The 21,001-nt window shown below is 46.8% G+C and overlaps 1 protein-coding gene across 10 annotated transcripts in view; it reads right to left on the bottom strand.

Annotated features, from left to right (window-relative positions):
* Positions 1 to 21,001, bottom strand: part of slit2 (slit homolog 2 (Drosophila)) — a 605,319-nt gene that overhangs the window by 404,919 nt on the left and 179,399 nt on the right. The gene's annotated exons all lie outside the window — the stretch shown is intronic.

Below are 21,001 nucleotides of genomic sequence, written 5' to 3'. Positions count from 1 at the left end.
ACTTTGTAACTGTGTTCTGACTATGGACTAGATTTATTGGTTTTGTTCCCCTGTTAGTATAATTGTAAGATTTGTTCCATCTAGTTTCACAGTAAATACCAGGGTATCAGCGCAAGTGACAAGCACTGCTCAACAAGTACTTCAGAGCTAAACCTCGGGAAAAGGAGCCTTTACTCTCCGACCGCAAACCATCACCCATCACTTTAGGGAGATTGTTATTAAAACACCATTTTCATTTTTGTGTTAAGCCCTCCAAGTCTCATGATATATAATTTGAATTAAATTATCCTATAGTTATATCTGGCAAATCCGGATGGATAAACAGACATGATCTATACGGAGGGAAGGATCAATACTTGCAAATGTTTTTAAAATTAGTAAAGATGCTGAATTGCTGAGATGGAGAAAATTCCCCTTCAATTTTCTCTCCTTTCCTCTTTTCTCTTCGGAAGACAGTACCTCACCTTGGCGTATGACTCCACAACACTCAAATACCTCAAAGAGGTCACTCTTTATGTGTGTGTTGCAACAATGCATGCTGGCAGATATGATGTGAGGGACATAGGCCTAGAAATTCACTATGGCCCCGCCAGCTGGCTAACGGCCAAAAGTTAGCGCTGGGCGCGGAGCCATGTGCGACCGTCCGATATTCGCTTTTTGCGCCCCAAGTCGGAACCGGCCGCTATTCCAGGGTGTGCCCGCCCCTGCTTGGGGCGCAGAAACTGAATTTCAGCGCTCTAAGTGCCGCTGCGCCACCCGATGCGGTGCGGCAGGCTGCGGTACTGCAGGCCTCCTCCTTCTCTTAAGGTGGAGGTGCCTGCAACGGGGAGATCGCCGCTGGATTGTGCCGGCAAATGAGCCCGGCACCACAGTGAAGTGCCGGGCTCGCGGAAAGCAGCCGGCAATGCCGCGGGGGGGGGGGTGGTGGAGGAGGCCGGGGAAGGAGGTGCGGGCAGGCGGCCGCCGAAAAAGCGGCCGGCCGCACCTCCACCTTTATGCGCCCCACTAAGGCTGCAGTAAGGCCCTGGTCTCCGGATGTTAGTAGCGGCCGCCACGGAGGAGGCGGCGGCAACTGAATATGGGCGTCGGGCCGGCATCGGGGCGGAAACGGGGCACTGCGCACACCGATGACGTCATCGGTGCCGGCGCAGCGCTACCGGCTACTGTCGCCATTACCGCCGAGCTCAGTATCAGCGCAACCTCCTATACTGGCGCAGAAACCCTCTTTAGGCGGTAACTGGGCGCAAAGCTTGCAGCGCCTTACTGAATTTCTAGGCCATAGCATCCAAGCCTGATCCTGCCTTAACCTCATATCCACATACATACATTTTCCAGCAAGGGTTACCAAGCCAGTAACCTTCATTGATTATTTTTCTCCCTCCATGGAGCATGGATACAGCTGCCAACTGCAGAGCTCCATCATTGCCCCAGCTGATTTTAGCTAACTCAACAAAATCAGAGATTGAACATGGGACTTCCACATTGGAATAATTGAGGACTACACCGGATGATGCATTTACCCACTGCACCATCAAGGGTGCTCAAAGGCAATATGACTGTTTCACTTGGGAGATTTGGGAGAGGGGTATTGTCAGATGAATGATTCTGGTGCTGTGAAAACCTTGATGGGGAGGAGCAAGACAAATATATACAGGGATTTGGACACTATTGTTATGCACGGGTCTTAAGCTGCATAGTTACTAACGGTCGCATAGACAATAAGCTCTTCCAGCAACCTTACACTCTGTCCACACATGGGCCAAGAAAACAGCTAATCTGGGAATGGGTGATGTCGGTTTCAGGCCTGGTCGGGTTTAACACAGCAGTTTATCCAAAGTCTCACTGTCAACATTGACTTCCTCAAACTGATGCAACAAAAATAAAAACTCCACACAAAAGGTCAGAAACTGACTTCCGGCCATCCAGTGCACATCGGTTCTGAATTGGTCTGCCTGTGTTTCTAGACTTGGTTCTCTGTGCTACCTGTACAAAAAGAAACTTCCATAATCACTAATAATGGCCTCAAAATCCACAACCCCAGCATTCCAGAAATCGCTATAGACTCCATGCTGATTGGCCAGTGAGAGCACACATGCACCTGGCCCAGTGTATCCTGGGAACACTTTGCTCATGTCACTTGTTGTAGGTCCTGCTAGAGAGACAGTGGAAGATCCTGGGGTCCCTGCAATCCCCAATCCAGCCCGGGAACCAGCGGTTAGTGCAAGGTAAAGGGTTAGAGCAAAGTCCGCAGAGAGGAGATTATTTTAAAAGTGTTGGGGCTCCCACTGATTACACAAGCCCTGAAGCCACATTCAGTCTTTATAAAGTCTGTGGCCTTCTTTCCTACCACTGGTTTTGTAATTCCCTATTACCCAGTCTCTCCGACCTCTTCCACACGGGGTCATTTTCAACTTTGCTGCCTGGGCGGTATCCTGGCAGGTGGAGAGAAAATCAGACTAGTTTTACAAGAGGTGGGCAGTCCGGTCTGCTCCACCCCTTGTGTCGAACTCGCCCAACTTTCATCCCATTCACCAGGTTACTGTCCAAGTGGCAAAGTTGAAAATGAATGCACCAAAGTCACTGTGTGGTTAAATAACCGATTCTTTAACAAGCTGATGCTGGCTACAGTTGTTCTCAGCTATTGGTCTATGGGTTGCCTGGCCTAAGAATCTGACTGAATTTTCTGTTCCAAAATGCAACTGCAAGGAACCGTGCAGGCAAATGGACAGGAATTGTTCTGGAAGAGTTAAACAAATAGCCTCTGTATTACAGCATTCTCAGGATACATACACCTTTCCTCTCCATTACTTTCCACAGGTAAACTGAGAAACAGCAAAAGCAATTTCTTCTCAACAGCGGCAGTCCATGAAGGTGGGATCATTTTCTCGGACAGAGCAGTCACAGCATCAGCAAGGTGCAGTGAGAAGCAGACGTGTGGATTGTGGGGATTGGAGACTTCTTCACATAGAAAATGGGATTACAGAGCAAGATATGTGTTAAATTGATAGCCACGCACCTGTTGCCATGACTATTTGCAGCTCAAGGTATCAGCTGCTCTCCTCTCCTCTGCCAAGCAAAATTCAGTGAATGAAAGTCAGATTCTGCTAGATCGCTGTAACTTAATACCAACCCATTACAGCAACATCGGAATAAAAAGAATAAAGGGAATGTTGCTGACTGACACCGAGATTTCACTCTTTATGTTATCTGTTAAGTATCTTTAATAAATTCAGTTTTGTCCATTCTGTGCTCACGCAGACAGAAAGGTTAGCTCCAGAGAGAAAATAGTAAATAGATGGGCATTTGCTGTATTCAGAAGAGAGTAAAAAATAAACACGAAATGGAAGTTTATTGAGAACGCGTTTCATTTTAAATAAAGAGGATTGAAAGGTCGTATATACAGAAAACATTAGTGGACGAATTGAAAAGTCTGAGCCTGGCCCCTGATTAAACGTCTGCTTGATCCTGCCTGTATTACAAGCTTGCTCTGCCCCGGAGCCATTCAATCACTGGCTGTGCACAGATTAGACCTGTCAGGTTGTGCCTGCGAGTTTACACGGAGTGCTTGCCTGAGTGCCTTTAATCCTGCAAGGTTTTTTCAAATGTCAGAACTATCTTGAGGGAAAGTAGACTTCCTGCTGGGTCCCACTGACCATAAATTGCTTTATCAGAAGGAGTGATGACAAAAAACTGGAACAAACAGATATTTAACAGGAATTGTTCTCCAGAATGGATAAAACCAACATGATAACCTCACATAGACCGCAACACAACCCTGAACCTAACCTCTTAAACTGGCTCAACCTCATATATAAGCCATTTCCACCAATATTGTAATATGGTTTTATGTTGACATGGAGATATTTGTAAACACAGATCAGTGTATTAGAGTATGGAATGATTCACTTCCTGCCAATACTTGCACAATGCCAACTCCAGAACCTCTTAGGCAGTGGTTTAATGGACCACAACACTTGAAGTAAGTGCTGAAAACTAGTTTCCTGCCTTCTAGTCTCACTCTCCTTCACTGGATAAAGGCAGTTTTAGAAGTGGGTATACCATATATCATGTGCAGACAGGATTTATTTTGCAGGAGTCTGGAGCATGCTCCCGAGAAAATAAATGATTTTGATACTTTATTTGGTCTATTTTCCAGCATTTTGGAATACACATATATGTGTAAATATTTTTGGTATATATATTACTTCATATCATAGATTAAATGACTTACATTTATATAGTGCCTATCACATCCTCATTATGTCCCAAAGCACTTTACAGGCAATGAATTATGTTTGAAGTGTCACTGTTTTTGTGGAAGCAACTATGGCAGCCAATTTGCATACGAACAGCCAATTTGTATGATAGGTTTCACAAACAGCAATGAGATAAATGACCAGATAATCTGTTTTAGCCATGTTGGTTGAGGGATAAATATTGGCCAGGATACTGGTACAATGTCCCTGCTCTTCTTCAAATAGCACCATGGGATCCTTTACGTCCACCGGAGCAGGCAGGCGAGGATTGGTTTAATATCTCATCCGAAAGAAGGCACCACCAACAATGCTGCACTCCTTGAGTACTGTATTTAAGCATCAGTCTGAATCATATGTGCAAGTCCTAGAGTGTGGCTTGAACCCACAACCTGCTAATTTAGAGTTGAGAGTGCTATAACAGCCCTACTGACACTTGCCTCACTAAACTAGATAGAAACCAATTGCAATGACAAATCATAAATCCTGCTGATCTAATGTCAACAAAATATTAGACTTATTTATCTACTTTTGTATCAAGTTCTTTTTGCTTTACCATTAAACTTTCTTGAGGCTAGAAATTACTGTTGCCGATACTAGCGGACAAATTCTTAGTGCATTCATATGATATCCATATATGATACGCAGGTATTAACCCATTTAGGTTAAACAGATTAATACCTCTGTTAAAATAGCAGGCAGAGGAATGTCATACAAGTGTACAATGGGCCCATCTGCCAATATCATGTCATAGCTTTGATTTACAATGAATCACTGATAATATAATAGTATATAGTATAAAAATAATTTAATTACAGTAGTTGCTACACAGCCTTTTGATCTGCATCAGATGATGTCTGTCTGCATCATCTTAACCTTATGCCATCTGCCACCTTGTGCTTTTGGAGCCAGGATCTGATGTACTAATTTGGATCCCATAAGGGAAGAGATGGTGCATTAAGTTCTGTAGTCATTTCTCGTTATCCTTCATCATATCATCGTCATTCTACCGCTTCATTAACGCTTTAAAATTGGGTTTCAATCAAAATTAATGGTGGATCAATGAGCTCACTGAACAATGTTATAAAACTTAATTCAAAAGCAATTCAAATAAGGGTCCACCATCAAGGAAGCAACCTACAAAAGAACTTGGAGCTATCAGGGTCTTCATTCACCGCTCACCCTCTTAACAGAGCAGCAAGGAAGCTCACTGATATCCTGGTAGGTCTGGGCGCCAGGCGCTACAGGGGCACTGCCCCATATATTTAAATTATTCCATCCCCAGAATTTGGGATGGGGTCATGGCAGGGGCAAAAACAGTAATAGCGGCACACTTAAATGTGTGTAGGTATATGGCAAGTATGTCAATGAGGATTAAGCATAATGCACTGTTTAATCTGCGTTCATACCATAGCCCCCAGAAACGATAAATGGCAATACTTGGCTTATAGTGAATTTGATGTTTATAGGCTCCAGGCACAGACCTTCGTGCGATGGAAGTGCAGAAGTCAGTGGACCTGATTTGTGGCCTGCATCATTTTCTATCCATGAAGAATCATGAATCAAGTGCACCCATTTCCCTGACAAGAGTTTCCAATATGCACTCCTGATGTGTGAAACTCTGCACTGGGAGCACTGAATCATAAAATGTGCCCCAGTATGTCCCAATGTATCCTCCACTCTGCTCCTTCTCCTTTGAATTGCACTTTCAGCACTTGAGGAAACAGGTCACTGTGCTCTGCTCCTCTCACTGCAGTCATAGAATACAATAAACAGATGGCGAGATTATGCTTCATGGGTATGTAATGATATAAAGCTTATTGTGACAAGTCTAACTACCTAATAAAGCTACTGAACTACAACAATCTGCACTCTAAAACACATTCATTGCCCTGTATTTCTACTCTGCTAAGGAGGTGGACTGCAGGTGAGCTCTGTACACTGCTGGCAAGAAAACCCATTTAGATTTGTCAAGAACCAAATAAGTGCATCTCATAATTCATACATTTTCTGCTGTTCCATTGATTTATGCTGAACAGGCATTCGTCATTTACCTTCCGCTCTTTATAGGAAATTGGGGGAGAAATTCAGTATCGCCCCGTTTGGGGCGCCGTTATCGGCCGTGCGCAAAATTTAGCGCCTGCCGCTAATTATCGCCTCCGACGGCAAACTTGGCTTTTATCGCCCCTGGAGATGATTGGAGCGCTAAATCAGGCGCTACACACCTCTCTTAAGGCGCAAAGGCCGAGGAGCGAGGCACTACCTCAGAGGGCGGGCGCAGTGTAGGTGCTGTCAGCGATTGAACACAGACACACTGGCGCCGGCCAGTTCTTAAAGGGGAGAGTCGATCATGCTCTCCAGCCACACCCTGCTCATTGGAGCCTTGAATCTCGGCCTGGACAGACCTGTGGCTAAATCTTGCAGGGCTATGGAGAGGGCCAGGGAGCGAGCACAGCGCTTCAGCGAGCGGGTCTTGGAGGCTCTGGTTTCAGCGGTGGAGCACAGAAGATCTATACTGTACCCAGAGAGTGGCAGGAGGCCTTTGCCATGCGAGTACAGAAGAGTGTGGAGGGAGGTGGCTCAGAGCGTCTCCTCCAGGAGCATGGTGTCCAGGACCCACATCCAATGTAGAAAAAAGTTCAACGACCTCACTCGGGTCGTCAGGGTGAGTGGCTTCTTTTCAATACCTCTCCATCCCTCCATCTCAACCTCACTCTATGGTCAGAGGGTCTTAAAAGCCCCAATGCCCAACACTCATCCAACACCTATGGCCCTTTCATCAAACACACACGCACATTCCACACTTTGCATACAGTAAGGGCTATTCAACTATGGGAGGCACATCAGGCAAGACCATGGCTGCATACAGTAAGGACTATTCAACTATGGGAGGCACATCAGGCAAGACCATGGCTGCATACAGTAAGGGCTATTCAACTATGGGAGGCACATCAGGCAAGACCATGGCTGTATATTTACTCAGACGCCGTCCTTTTTCTTGCAGGCCAAGCTAGCTCATAATAGGAGACAGCAGCAACGGATGGGTGGAGGGCGGCCTCAGCTGCAACCCCTCAGCGATCTTCAGGTGCACGTCCACAGGATTGTGGCAAGCCAGGTGATTGGTCCCGTCGCCACTGGAGACGCCGACCCCATTCTGGACAGCAATGGGAAGGTCATCACCTTTTTGTCCTCTCTCCTTCCACTTTTTCCTCACAACACCAGCTTTTGACACTTTCAATCCAACTTACTAAATCGCTGCACTCATTCCTCCCTTACTGCCACCCTGTCCTCATGCTAAAGCCACTCTTGTACCTCCCTGCTTTCAGATGCTGATTCACCAGCTGAGGAGACGGGCCCTCAAGCTGCCAGTGGGAGTGAAGCTGCAGGCGAGGAGGAAGAGGAAGCCAGAGCATCAGCACCACCCTCTCCCAAGGAAGCCCATGCCCACACTGGAAACACGCCTTCCCTGAAGGGGAGCAGGGGGGAAGGGTCTGATGAGGGTGAAGCTCCAGGACCAAGCGGCCTTCTCCCCGGAGAGAGAGTAGGCCAGCAAGTCCTGCTGCACTGGACGCAGAGGAGGAGCAGCTCATCGCTGAAATGAGCACCCAGGCGGTGGACATGCACACTGAGCTCATGGATGCAGTGGGCAGGGTGTCCGAATCCATTGAATCACTGGCAAGGAGTGTGGAGCACAGGTGGATGCCACGCAAATGCTTAGTGCTGCAATTCAGTCACTGGCTGCCATGATCCCATCTCTGACTGTTCTCATGCAGACTCAGATTGAGGCCACACGAGCACTGACTGCTGCCATCCTCGCTGGCTCGGACACATTTCCCCGGGGCTCTCACCGCGCCGCAGCAGGCCAGCAATCTGTGCTCCAGCAGATTGCTCCGGATGCTGAAGTGCTGCCCCGTGGGAGTGCCAGTGTGTCGGTCGAGCAGGGAGTTGCTGTCCTCTCTCAAGATGACAGCATTCCTGCTGCCAACACTGTCACTTCTCCACTGCACTTGCCACCACCTGCAGGACAGACTGCTGCCGCCCATGCAGAGTTGGTGCAGTCTGCAGCTGGGCCCTCCAGGCCCAGAGCTGGCTGAGGCCATCCTTCAAGGGCATCTGTAGTCTCAGGTTGTGACAATCAGCAGCCTTTTACCAACCTTGCTGCAGCCACTGGGGTCCCATTACGGAGGAGCAGTAGGGTGGGAAGGGGGGAAGTGTGCAAGGGAAGATCACTCTCGAAGGGCAAAAAGTAGGAGGTGTGACAAAATGTTGTTCATTTTTTTATTAAAGGCTGAGGTTAGTGGTCAAATTTTTTTTAGTGTTTTGCACATTATCTCCAGGTTGTGAGAACCAGTTATGTTAATGACGTTTTTTTGTGTTTCTTTCTATTAGTTTGTCATGCGGAAATGACACACACAGAGTTTGTAAAATAAATACGTTTTTCTATTCAAAATGTACATGTTTGGTCTTTGCAATCATTGTTGCCTTGGCCGGCTTAGGGGTTGCGGGTTGGTTTCATTCATGTTGTTCTCAATGGCAGAAGCCATTTCCTCAGCAGGGGCCTAGAAGCAGCTTGCTATCAGCCGTTGACGGACGGCCCTTCCAGTTTCTACATTGTATGCCTCCCTCCCGCCTTGGTGCTGCTGATGATCATCCTCCTCATCTTCCTCCTCCTCTGGTGGTGATCCAAGGCCTGGTGGCATTGGCTGGGTCCTGAGGATTGCCAGGTTATGCAGCATGCAGCACACAACAACAAAGTGGGATACTCACTCAGTCGAGTACTGCAGGGCTCCTCCAGAATGGTCCAGACAGCAGAACCATTGCTTAAGCACGCCGATTGTGTGCTCAACGATGTTCCTGGTAGCTTGATGGCTCTCGTTGTACCGCAGCTCAGCAGGGGTGTTGGGCGTACGGAGCAGTGTCATCAGCTAGGTTCACAGTGGATATCCCTTGTCCCCGAGAAGCCAACCACCTGGGTGATGCGGTGCCTGGAAAAGTTCTGCCACAGTAGTCTGGTGCAGGATGAATGCATCATGGCTGCTGCCAGGATAGTGGGCATTGACAGCGAGTATCAGCTGTCTGTGGTCACAGACCAACTGAACGTTTAAGGAATGGAAGACCTTTCAGTTGCGGAAAACCTCGGCATTCTCATGCGGAGCACGCAAAGCCACATGCGTGCAGTCAATGGCGCCCTGCACCATGGGGAAGCCCGCTATCCTAGCAAAGCCCATTGCACATTCTTGCTGCTTGTCCGGGGTCATGGGGAAAGAGATGTACTCTCGTTTCCTTTTATAGAGGGCATTTGTGACTTGACGGATGCAGCAATGCACCGCGAACTGGGAGATATTGGCGATGTCCCTAGTAGCTGATTGAAATGAGCCGGTGGCATAAAAATTCAGAGCCACTGTTATCATCACTGCCACTGACAGAGACATCCTGCTCCTCAGTTGAGGCTGCAGATCTGGCTGTACCAGGTGGCAGAGCTCAGTGACCACCTCCTTGCTGAAGCGCAGCCTTTGCAAACACTGCTCCTCAGACATATTAATGTAGGAGAATTGTTGGCGAAATACCTTGGGAGGGTAAGGTCTCCTGTACAGAGGCCTGTTGGCCCTCTTCCATCTGGCCATGACTGCCACTCTCTCTCTGCGTCTCTGTGCCCTCTGAATGTGATGGAGAAGGACGACGTTTCCATCCATTGCAGCCCCCATAGTATCTGGGCAATCAAAGTTATGACAGTCAAAAACCAAAGTACCTGCAAAGTTATGGTCAGAAGCCAAAACTACTTCAGACAGCATTGGCTCAATGCAGAAGTCTCGCTTTCTCTCTCAAAATCTCTCTCTCTCTCTCAGAATGAGTGGTGCAAAAATGTCTACCACACAAAAAGCCAGGAAGAGGCCCCCTTTAAATAGCGCCCCCCCAGCCCCACAGCGACTGGGAAGCGTTCCAGTCTACCTGTCGTTGGTTGCGCCAGGCGGAATGGAGGGGGGTGCCACTCAATTTCCGTTCCGGGGCGCCACAAGGGTGTTGCACGCTCGAATGACGTCAAGATCTGCGTGCGCAGGAGATCGGGCGGTGTTGTTTAGCGCCGCCGCAAAATGTCCGGTCAATTCCGCGAGAGGCGCAGATATCGCCTCGCCCGGGTGCTAGTTGCTTTGCGCTCCATTAGCGCCCTCTTAAGATGCTAACAGGAGGCGCAAACCAACTGAATTTTTCCCCCATTGTGTTTAAAATGTTCTTTTATTAGCGAGACACAACATGGTGACAGGAATATTAAGCAATTGCACTTAGTTTTTTCCCTTCAATTTCTGTCCTCTCCTGATGAAAGCACCAACTCGTACTGAAGCAGTTTCACAGGGAGCAGCAGCCCGCTGCTACCTCTAGTCAGTCTTCATGGTAGACAGTGGCCTTGATATTACCCCCCCCCACAATGGACAGGAGAGGGTCATGGGGGGTTAAAAATGAACATGGGGACCGTGTTCCCAACCTGCCGCGTTTGCACCTGTTGACAATTTTACGGCAGCGGATTTCGTGTCGTGCGAGTGTCCCGCCGTGGAGAAGCGGGACACCACATTAACATATTTAAATCGGGCTCCCAAGGTGCAATTGGAGCCTGATTTAAATGTAATAGATGCCGTGCGGGTTTTCCAGTGCTTGGGAAACACGACAGTAAAAGGGAGGCAGGAGCTGTCGGCTCATGAAGGTAAGTGACTTCTACAGCACCACTTGTGGGCAGGAGGAGTAGGGCTGCTGCTCCCGGTCCCTCAAGGAAGCCTTCAGCCTCCCCTCTGCTGATTGCGGCCTTACTCTACTCCCTTGTCGTCACCGCCGAATTCCGCCACCCCCGCCCCCACACCAAGCCCCAATCTCTCACTCTCTCCACCCTCCCGATTGCCGGGGACCGTCCCCTCCGCATCCCCAATCTTGCTGGGTTTTCCCCCCACTACCACACATCCTCCCCACCTCCTCGGGGTCAGTATGTGTGACCATGAAGGATATCACAGCTGAGCCCATCCCTCTTCTCATCCAGCATTCGCACATTTGCATTTCCAACTGGGGTCCCTCAATAATGATGATGAGGAAGAACGTGGGCTGATTTTTCCTTTCCTTAGCTTGGGAACACAGAGCTCAATTATAGCACTCCCACTGCCAGCCTAGCTAGGTCAGCAAGCTTGGTGCAGGCCCGGGATCAAACCTGGGATGCCATATCCTTTACCCACTGATTTAGAGAGCTTGTACATGCACATATGTGAACAGAAACGGAAGTGATACATCCTCCCCCTATTGTTGAATGCCTTGCTGACATTTATGGACAAGGCTCACACGTGAATAATGACTCCTTGGGTGAGGTACTGGAAGGTTAGTGTTGCCTGTGGAACTGTACCCAGCCTTCAGGAGAGGAGGGGAAACTACTGAAAGAGAAAATTAGAGAGAGGAAAAAATCAGCATGAAAATAAAGTTTCCAGTATCGTCAGACTGCACAAAGCAATTTACAGCTTGACAATGACTGGCCTATCAGCGTGAGAGCATGAAGCCAATACAGAGAATATAAGAAAAAAACATGCTGGTTACTGTGTAACCAATACATGCGCAATTCTCTCAAGCTTAGAACCAACAAATTCTTAGTGGAAGCACTGCCTGAATGATCGATGCACAAACACAGAATCCTTTCTTCCTCCTCGGCTTCAGTCAGGTTTCAGCTTTTGCGTTTCATTATTTTAAAAGGGGACGAGCTTGCTGGGCTTAATAGCCTTTCCAGTTCTTAAAAATGGTTATGTTGATAAGGAATTTATAAGTGGTAACCCTTTAAAGTGTGATCTCGCAGCACACTTCATTAAAACCTCTTCTGAAACCAGGTGCTTAAAACAGAAAAGAAAGAGGCAGACTGAGAGACAGTGAGAGGAAGGACAAGCTTCTGCCTCCTCTGGGCAGCTAATGGCAGGTCTCGCAATGACCCACCTCCAGAGAAGTGCCTGCACTGAGATATGATCTGATGGATAACAGATACAGTAGTGATGACAGAAACAAGGTTATGTAAAAATGCTCCGATCAGAAATGACAAATGGAGAGACTTATCTAATAAAACATTAGCCAACACTAATTGACTGCAGCATCCTCAAAGAAAAGGGGACAATGTCATTTCAGTAGGATGTATTTCTTCAGCTTGACAAGTAAAACACTGTCTTAAATTACCCCAATAATTACATGGTACTATATCTACTGATTTTATGTTTCACTAGGCTACTTTATTTGCACTTTCTAAATCCATCTATAAAATGTGCAGGGCTCAATTGGCCATGACTCTAGACCAAAAGCTGGCAGGGTTAACCACAACTCACAGATAAAATCAGCTTTGGGTTCAATGGCACTGCTTGGATTAATATATTGAACCTGTCCACGCATATTAACAAGCAAAATAAAATATTGAATAATTCAAAAATAATTAATGTTTACCTATCTGCTCAATCACATTCTATGTCAGTTTTCCATCTTATAGACCACATTGAAAACAGTATTGTAGCTCAGAGCACTGCTTTTTTATTAAGTACAAACAACATTTACCTTTCTGCAGAAACATCAAAGCACATGCATTGAAAATTCTGAAGTCAGGCTTCGTCTATGACAAAATCCATTAAAAAAGTGTCAATATTTGGGTGCAATACCGGCTATGCCTGTAGGTGGTGGTGTGATAGGCCTTTGCAATGTTGAAAGATCTGCATTCGCTGCATAACCCATTGCTGGTACTGTATGTTGACCCTGGGAGCATGCAATTGCTCTATGAAGATGCTGAATAGCACGACAGCAATCCTTTAACTTGACCACAATCCATCAGTGTTAGGATGATTTTTTTTTAAATCTTGTATTCTGAAACAAACTTTAAATATATTGGGAATAATGAGTCCTCACCTCTGCTTGAAAGTGAAACAAAATGCAGCCATTGTGTAAGTTTGACCCAGCTGTTCACATGTTCCCAGGACCCCCCCTGACCCCGACAATAAATTTAATCTGCTCCCCTCTGCTCAATAATTTTCTGAACTTCCTTTTAACCTTCTCTATTCATTTTTAGATGACTTTTGTGCATTAATTACACATTGCGTTTTCTGTGATGGCGCCTCTGGGCCATTCTGGCCATCCTTAGCCCTGACTGCATCCATCCATCACTCAAACAAGTTGGGCATCCTGATCCCCGAATGGCCCCACCCTCCCATTGAACATTTTCAGTGCTAGCCTGCAGTCTGATCTTCAGCTGCCTGAAACCCCACTCCCCATGTTCATGAGGTTGCCTGAAACATTCCTCAACTGTCTCTCACTTTCCTGGTTCTATTTTTGGAGGCCCTCTGGTCCATTTGTCAGTTATCCCACCCCCACACCATTTTCTCGGGCTCCATGGTCCAACAGCCTCCCAGCCCACAGCAATCCCCTGAGTGCATTTTCAGGCATGGATCCACTCCTCTGCCATCTGCAATCCATCTCCATTCCTCCTATCCTGTCACCTGTCTCTCCATCCCATCCTCCACATCCCCTCCTCTTTGCACCTTCCCTCCCTCCCTCGCCTCCCCAACTGCTCTCCCCATCTCCTGTCATCCTTCCCCATCCCATCATCCTCCTCTTTCCTGGCATCATCTCCCCTCTATCCTCACCCCTCCTACTCATTCTCCCTCTCCCCCTTCTTCCCCATCTCTTCTCTGCTTCTCCTCCCCTCTCACCCTCCCTTCCACCCCTACCTCCTCCTCCTCCTCCCATTTGACCTCTTCCCTACGCTGGTCCATATAATCCCCCTGCCCTCTAACCCTGATTGGCCCGAGTACTTTACTGGGTCTTGAGTTTCTGTTTGGAATGCCACAGAACATTGACTAGCTGTAAATATAATTAATGCACGAGAAACGAACCAATTTTACATTTCCTCTGAAAGTATTGCATTGCATAATCAGAATTCTTTCAGGATTGTCATAAATAAGATCCATGAATGTTATTGTAAGCATTCTATCATGGTTTGCATTATTTATGCATCTGGCTTTCTAATTATGAAAATATTTAGAAACTTCTTCAGTATGTTTTGATTGGCACTATTGCTAACTTTATTCAAGCCCTTTATTCACTGGCCACTTAATTACACTGGATATCTGTCAACTATTTCTTATTCACTTTTCAGAGCATTTTGAGCTCTTATTTTGCCTCACTTCTGTTTCTGATCTTGACAAAAACATTGCTAGTTTAAATGCAGGGAAACCCCATTTTGCTAACAGATAAGGTCATCAGGCTCAAGCAGTGTTGTTATTAGGTTTAGTTAGCATATTGGTACCAAAATACCAGAGGGCATTTTTCACAGTTTGAATGAACACCATGTAAAAAATTTAGAAATCCAGCATTGCTTTACTGAAATCCCAGTGACAACACAATTTGTCGTAAGCACAAGGCATGTACAAGTAGCCTTTATGCCCACAAACACAAAGGAAAAATTAGGCCTCAAATATCAATTGGAAAATGTATTTCTGGAGAGAAAAAAAAGGTTGTTATTCTTTTCAGGCAGTCATATAGGAATCAGACAAAGTGGCAAGCTTCCTCGAAGATGTAGGAACGAATAACGAGCTTTCCCAGAAAACTAAATTGTCAAGAAGTTCCTTTTGGGTACCGCAATGCCAAGCGTGCAGCAGTTCTTGTGATCTTTCAGCTGACAATGATCATAGTGTTAGCTGAAGGAAACAGATACCTGCACACAGTATCAAGGGAGCAACTATGCTCTAACTGCAACACTCAAACCACAATTTACAGGAGAATGATAGAACATAAAGAGCCATCAGCTGGAAATTGTTCACCGTCTGTAGGTCTTCATTAAAAAGGAGTTGAGCAGGCAGATTATTAGCTTGTAAACTAAGACCTTGTTAAAGAACATCCTGAGTTGGAAATGCATGTTAAATATAATGTAAACAAGCTCTGCAGTTTTACAAAGTCAATACATCAAACAATGTCACAATTGACATTTCTTTTAGTCGTCAACGGAAAAAAAAGAGCTCTCAGAATCAGCATTAGCACTTCCTGCGGGCAGTGAGCTTCGCTTCCCATCTGTACTTGGTGGTATCTAGCTTCTGCCTGCCTGCCTGCTTCTCAGTCCCCCACGATTTAAAGCCCCTGTGGCTGCTTAATGTAAATTGATGTCAGGTTGGTAGCCCCTGCCACTAACACCCAACTTGTCTTAGCTAGTTCTGGGGTTACCTTAAGGGCAATTCAAAGCAGTCCTTAATATCATTCAGAGAGTATGGAACGAGATTGGCCATTTGCCACTTCAAGCCTAATCCAGACATGTCTACTCCACTTATTTATTTCAAAAAATACAAAAGCAAAATACTGTGGATTCTGGAAATCTGAAATAAAAACAGAAAATCCTCTTATTTATTTTCCTGAGGAAAGGCTCTGTTAACTTTATTTTGCTCCCAGGGTAAATTGAGCATAACTACAGAATATCTATATAGTTAACAATGAATGTTGTAAGCCCATTACTTATATTTCCCTTTTCGTTTTCTCTTCTCTTTACCTAAATGCAAGTTGTTGTTATTGTAAATGTACATATTGACAATTAAAGTTTTAAGTTACTTTGGGGTGGGGTGGAAGAGATCCCCCCACCCCCCGTCCCTGCCGTGGATTCACAGGAAACACACCCACTTGAGACGTTATGATTCTTACAGTCTGGGAAGGTCTCTGGTTTGATCGCTGGTCTGAGCTGTTACCAGATCTCAGCTGGAGCACTGATGGGAAGTTACAAGTAGCCTCAGTTTTCTGGCTAGGAAAGGAGGGAAATAAATATATAAGCTCTTGTTCTTGCTCCTGATCTCTGATACACGATGAAAAGAGTCTACCTGTAAACATCAGCTGAAGACATGCTTCAACTGTGATACCAACCATGATCAAATTATCTGTTGACAACAACAACAACTTGTATTGATATAGTGCCTTTAACGTAGTAAAACATCCCAAGGTGCTTCACAGGAGCATTATAGACACTCACTGTCTAGATGCATATATGCAAAATAGCAAGCTGGGGGAGACACACAAGGCCTACTGGCACCCACTGTACAGATAACTGTAGCTGTAGTAAAGACAGCTGCTTTACGGTAGTTGTAATAAAGACAGCTGCTTGATGGCAGTCGTATAAATAGGAAGCCATCTTGGCCATGCGGCAGTACTGCATGAGCTGGCACTGACTCAAGACCTAATAAAGAGTACTCAACGATATCTACTCGTAAGCCTCTTAATACTAAGATATAAGATAACATTACATGGTACCAGGATTTATAGAATGCACGATACGGGCATACCACAACAATGGAAGGGATAAAACCACCGACTAGCCTGCAACTTGAAGGAAATCTGGACGAAAATTGGCACGAATTCAAACAACGCTTTCTTCTCTACCTCACAGCAATCGATGCCACGACTAGCTCTGGAACACGTAAGGTAGCTTTGTTGCTAACAGTGGCTGGCTCGCAGGCAATCGAGCTGTATAATACATTTACGTTTGCAGCTGAAGGTGACAAAAATGATCTGGACAAGGTGATAGATTTGTTCGATAAATACTGCACACCTAAAAAGAATGAAACGTTCGAGAGATTTGTTTTTCACTCCCGCGTGCAAAAGCAAGGAGAATCCTTTGATGTTTTTCTGACGGACTTGAAAACAAAAGCACAAACATGTAACTTTGAGACTTGAAGGAATCGATGATACGTGATCAGGTCGTTTTCGGAATACTTGACGAGAAGGTGAGGGAGAGAATGCTTAGGGACAATGACTTAGCTTTGGATGCTGCAGTAAAAATATGTCATGCTAGTGAACTCTCAGCCATGCACACGCAAACATTCGATGGGAGAACTACAGCAATGGGCATGAGAGCGCTGGGACTGGACAACCTACCAGTGGATGTAGTACACAGAATGGACACAAGAGGGCGCACAGAGTTCAGGACTATGACGCCATACGATTGCAGACGGTGCGGCAATAGACACGTGGCAAGACAATGTCCGGCTTATGGGAAGAACTGCGCAAAATGTAAAGGCAGGAATCACTTTGCTAAAATGTGCTTTTGGGAAGAGAAAACCGAAGGTAAAAAGACAGTGCATGCTATTGAGACTGAAGACACGGAATCGGAGACTTTGTATGTTGGAATGGTGCAAAATGACTTAAAACAGGGTAAAGATATGGAAAAGGAAGTACATTCCGTAGGGCTAAAGACTGAAGTTTGGATAGCCCCCTTGCTGGTAAATGGCACCATTGTTCCCTTCAAGCTAGATACAGGTGCTAAGGCAAACCTCATAAGCTGGAGTGATGCACGGAATCTCAAAGTGAGACCAAAAATACTGAAGGCGTACAATGGACAAAGTATTGAAACAAAAGGAACGTGTAGGCTGAATGTTAAGGTAAAAAATCGCATTCACCCATTGACGTTTGTTATAGTGCCTGAAGGACATGAGTCACTGTTGGGGGATAAGGCATGTGTGGATTTGGGCTTGGTAAAACGAGTCTATACTATTAGTGAACTGAACTGTGTGCAGAGTGCCCCCCAAGACAGTACAAATATAAAGCATGATGCTATAACACACAAGTACGCAGATGTATTTCAGGGTTTCGGAGCACTGCCCTTTACATACTCCATCAAACTGAGAGATGACGCACAACCTGTGATTCACGCACCCAGGAGAGTTCCGGTGGCCCTCCGTGAGAAACTGCGGAAAGAGCTAGACCGCATGGAGGGACTAGGTGTCATAAAGAAGACTGAGGAACCGACTGACTGGGTAAATTCCATGGTTTGCGTCAATTCAAAAAAGACTGATAAATTGCGTGTCTGCATGGATCCCAAGGACCTTAACGCTAATCCAGACCCACAGCAATGTGGTTGACTCTTAATGCCCTCTGAAATGGCCTAGCAAGCCACTCAGTTGTAAACAACCGCTACGAAAAACAATAACAATAAAAAAAACGGACGGACCACCCGGCATCGACCTCGGCACCGGAAACGACAACGGCAAACCCAGCCCTGTCGACCCTGCAAAGTCCTCCTTACCAACATCTGGGGGCTTGTGCCAAAATTGGGAGAGCTGTCCCACAGACTAGTCAAGCAACAGCCTGACATAGTCATAATTACCGAATCATACCTTACAACCAATGTCCCAGACACCACCATCACCATCCCTGGGTATGTCCTGTCCCACCGGCAGGACAGACCCACCAGAGGTGGTGGCACCGTGGTATACAGTCGGGAGGGAGTAGCCCTGGGAGTCCTCAACATTGACTCAGGACCCCATGAGGTCTCATGGCATCAAGTCAAACATGGGCAAGGAAACCTCCTGCTGATTACCACCTACCGCCCTCCCTCAGCTGATGAATCAGTACTCCTTCATGTTGAACACCAATTGGAAGAAGCACTGAGAGTAGCAAGGGCACAAAATGTCCTCTGGGTGGGGGACTTCAATGTCCATCACCAAGAGTGGCTCGGTAGCACCACAACTGACCGAGCTGGCCGAGTCCTAAAGGACATAGCTGCCAGACTGGGTCTGCGACAGGTGGTGAGGGAACCAACAAGAGGGAAAAACCTACTTGATCTCGTCCTCACTAATCTACCTGTTGCAGATGCATCTGTCCATGACAGCATTGGTGGAAGTGACCACCGCACAGTCCTTGTGGAGACGAAGTCCCGTCTTCATGTTGAGGATAACCTCCACCGTGTTGTGTGGCACTACCACCGTGCTAAATGGGACAGATTTTGAACAGATCTGGCAACTCAAAACTGGGCATCCATGAGGCGCTGTGGGCCATCAGCAGCAGCAGAATTGTATTCAACCACAATCTGTAACCTCATGGCCCGGCATATCCCTCACTCTACCATTACCATCAAGCCGGGAGATCAACCCTGGTTTAACGAAGAGTACAGGAGAGCATGCCGGGAACAGCACCAGGCATACCGAAAAATGAGGTGTCAACCTGGTGAGGCTACAACACAGGACTACTTGCATGCCAAACAACAGAAGCAACATGCGATAGACAGAGCTAAGCGATCTCACAACCATCGGATCAAATCAAAGCTCTGCAGTCCTGCCACATCCAGTCGTGAGTGGTGGTGGACAATTAAACAGTTAACAGGAGGAGGAGGCTCCAAAAATATCCCCATCCTCAATGATGGTGGAGCCCAGCACGTGAGTGCAAAAGACAAGACTGAAGCATTTGCAACTATCTTCAGCCAGAAGTGCCGAGTGGATGATCCATCTCGGCCTTCTCCTGAGGTCCCCAGCATCACAGATGCCAGTCTTCAGCCCATTCAATTCACTCCACGTGATGTCAAGAAATGGCTGAAGACACTGGATACTGCAAAGGCCATGGGCCCTGACAACATTTCGGCAATAGTACTGAAGACTTGTGCTCCAGAACTAGCTGCGCCCCTAGCCAAGCTGTTCCAGGACAGCTACAACACTGGCATCTACCCGGCAATGTGGAAAATTGCCCAAGTATGTCCTGTCTACAAAAAGCAGGACAAATCCGACCCGGCCAATTACCGTCCCATCAGTCTACTCTCAATCATCAGCAAAGTGATGGAAGGTGTCGTCGACAGTGCTATCAAGCGGCACTTACTCAGCAATAACCTGCTAACTGACGCCCAGTTTGGGTTCCGCCAGGGCCACTCAGCTCCTGACCTCATTACAGCCTTGGTCCAAACATGGACAAAAGAGCTGAACTCAAGAGGTGAGGTGAGAGTGACTGCCCTTGACATCAAGGCAGCATTTGATCGAGTGTGGCACCAAGGAGCCCTAGCAAAACTGAAGTCAATGGGAATCAAGGGGAAAACTCTCCATTGGTTGGAATCATACCTAGCACAAAGGAAGTTGGCTGTGGTTGTTGGAGGTCATTCATCTCAATCACATGACATCACTGCAGGAGTTCCTCAGGGCAGTGTCCTAGGCCCAACCATCTTCAGCTGTTTCATCAATGACCGTCCCTCCATCATAAGGTCAGAAGTGGGGATGTTCGCTGATGATTGCACACTGTTCAGCACCATTCGAGACTCGTCAGATACTGACGCAGTCCGTGTCCATATGCAGCAAGACCTGGACAACATTCAGACTTGGGCTGACAAGTGGCAAGTAACATTCGCACCACACAAGTGCCAGGCAATGACCATCTCCAACAAGCGAGACTCTAACCATCTCCCTTGACATTCAATGGTATTACCATCGCTGAATCCCCCACTATCAACATCCTGGGGGTTACCATTGATCAGAAACTGAACTGGACCAGCCATATAAATACGGTGGCTACAAGAGCAGGCCAGAGGCTGGGAATTCTGCGGCGAGTGTTTCACCTCCTGACTCCCCAAAGCCTTTCCACCATCTACAAGGCACAAGTCAGGAGTGTGATGGAATACTCTCCACTTGCCTGGATGAGTGCAGCTCCAACAACACTCAAGAAGCTCGACACCATTCAGGATAAAGCAGCCCGCTTGATTGGCACTCCATCCACCACCTTCAACATTCACTCCCTCCACCACCGGCGCACTGTGGCTGCAGTGTGTACCATCTACAAGATGCACTGCAGCAACTCGCCAAAGCTCCTTCAACAGCACCTTCCAAACCCGCGACCTCTACCACTTAGAAGGACAAGGGCAGCAGACGCATGGGAACATCACCACCTACAAGTTCCCCTCCAAGCCACACACCATCCTGACTTGGACCTGTATAGCCGTTCCTTCACTGTCGCTGGGCCAAAATCCTGGA

The sequence above is a fragment of the Somniosus microcephalus genome, chromosome 2 (assembly GCF_052327205.1).
Source record: "Somniosus microcephalus isolate GS21.2 chromosome 2, FLI_Smic_1.0, whole genome shotgun sequence".
Classification (NCBI taxonomy): domain Eukaryota; kingdom Metazoa; phylum Chordata; class Chondrichthyes; order Squaliformes; family Somniosidae; genus Somniosus; species Somniosus microcephalus.
Note: the sequence above shows the minus strand (reverse complement) of the source record. Positions and strands in the feature narration are given on the sequence as shown.